The sequence below is a fragment of the Triticum dicoccoides genome, chromosome 5B (assembly GCF_002162155.2).
Source record: "Triticum dicoccoides isolate Atlit2015 ecotype Zavitan chromosome 5B, WEW_v2.0, whole genome shotgun sequence".
Taxonomy (NCBI): domain Eukaryota; kingdom Viridiplantae; phylum Streptophyta; class Magnoliopsida; order Poales; family Poaceae; genus Triticum; species Triticum dicoccoides.
In genome coordinates, this window is record NC_041389.1 from 256789791 (window position 1) to 256792313 (window position 2523).

Sequence of the window (2523 nt, forward strand, 5' to 3'; positions counted from 1 at the left end):
CTCTATCTTAGATGAATAATCGTATCATAATAAACATGATCTTATCATATTTATGCTCAACGCAAACACCAAATAACATTTATTTAGGTTTAACACTAATCTCGAAAATATAGGGAGTGTGTAATGATGATCATATCAATCTTGGAACTACTTCCAACACTCATCGTCACTTCCCCTTCAACTAGTCTCTGTTTATTCTGTAACTCCTGTTTCGAGTTACTAATCTTAGCAACCGAACAAGTATCAAATACTCAGGGGCTACTATAAACACTAGTAAGGCACACATCAATAACCTGTATATCAAAATATACCCTTGTTCACTTTGCCATCCTTCTTATCCACCAAATATTTGGAGTAGTTCCACTTCCAGTGACTGTTTCCTTTGCAGCAAAAGCACTCAGTTTTAGGCTTTGGTCCAGTTTTGGTCTTCTTCACGGGAGTGACAACTTGTTTCCCATTCTACTTGAAGTTTCCCTTTCTTTCCCTTTGCCCTTTTCTTGAAACTAGTGGTCTTGTCAATCATCAACACTTGATGCTCTTTCTTGATTTCTACCTTCGTCGATTTCAACATCACGAAGAGCTCGGGAATCGTTTTCGTCATCCCTTGCATACTATAGTTCATCATGAAGTTCTAGTAACTTAGTGATGGTGACTAGAGAATTCTGTCAGTCACTATCTTATCTGGAAGGTTAACTCCCACTTGATTCAAGCGATTGAAGTACCCAGACAATCTAAGCACATGCTCACTAGTTGAGCGATTCTCCTCCATTTTTTTAGCTATAGAACTTGTTGGAGACTTCATATCTCTCAACTCGGGTATTTGCTTGAAATATTAACTTCAACTCCTGGAACATCTCATATGGTCCATGACGTTCAAAACATCTTTGAAGTCCCGATTCTAAGCTGTTAAGCATGGTGCACTAAACTATCAAGTAGTCATCATATTGAGCTAGCCAAATGTTCATAACATCTGCATTTGCTCCTGCAATAGGTCTATCACCTAGCGGTGCATTAAGGACATAATTCCTCTGTGTAGCAATGAGGATAAACCACAGATCATGGATCCAATCCGTATCATTGCTACTAACATCTTTCAACACAATTTTCTCTAGGAACATATCAAAATAAACATATGAAAGCAACAACGCGAGCTATTGATCTACAACATAATTTGCAAAATACTACCAGGACTAAGTTCATGATAAATTTAAGTTCAATTAATCATATTACTTAATAACTCCCACTTAGACAGACATCTCTCTAGTCATCTAAGTGATCGCGTGATCCAAATCAACTAAACCATGTCCGATCATCACGTGAGATGGAGTAGTTTCAATGGTGAACATCTCTATGTTGATCATATCTACTATATGATTCACGTTCGACCTTTCGGTCTCTGTGTTCCGAGGCCATATCTGTATATGCTAGGCTCGTCAAGTTTAACCTGAGTATTCCGTGTGCAACTGTTTTGCACCCGTTGTATTTGAACGTAGAGCCTATCACACCCGATCATCACGTGGTGTCTTAGCACGAAGAACTTTCACAATGGTGCATACTCAGGGAGAACACTTCTTGATAATTTAGTGAGAGATCATCTTAAAATGCTACCGACAATCAAAGCAAGATAAGATGCATAAAGGATAAACATCACATGCAATCAATATAAGTGATATGATATGGCCATCATCATCTTGTGCTTCTGATCTCCATCTCCGAAGCACCGTCGTGATCACCATCATCACCGGCGACACCTTGATCTCCATCGTAGCATCGTTGTCGTTACGCCATCTATTGCTTCTACGACTATCGCTACCGCTTAGTGATAAAGTAAAGCAATTACAGGGCGTTTGCATTTCATACAATAAAGCGACAACCATATGTCTCCTGCCAGTTGCCGATAACTTCGGTTACAAAACATGATCATCTCATACAATAAAATATAGCATCATGTCTTGACCATATCACATCACAACATGCCCTGCAAAAACAAGTTAGACGTCCTCTACTTTGTTGTTGCAAATTTTACGTGGCTGCTACGGGCTGAGCAAGAACCGTTCTTACCTACGCATCAAAAACCACAATGATAGTTCGTCAAGTTAGTGCTGTTTTAACCTTCGCAAGGACCGGGCGTAGCCACACTCGGTTCAACTAAAATGAGAGAGACAAACACCCGCCGGTCACCTTTAAGCAATGAGTGCTCGTAACGGTGAAACCAGTCTCGCGTAAGCGTACGCGTAATGTCGGTCCAGGCCGCTTCATCTCACAATGCCGTTGAACCAAAGTATGATGTGCTGGTACGCAGTATGACTTGTATCGCCCACAACTCATTTGTGTTCTACTCGTGCATATGACATCTACGCATAAAACCAGGCTCGGATGCCACTGTTGGGGAACGTAGTAATTTCAAAAAAATTCCTACACACACGCAAGATCATGGTGATGCATAGCAATGAGAGGGGAGAGTGTTGTCCACATACCCTCGTAGACCGTAAGCGGAAGCGTTATGACAACGTGGTTGATGCA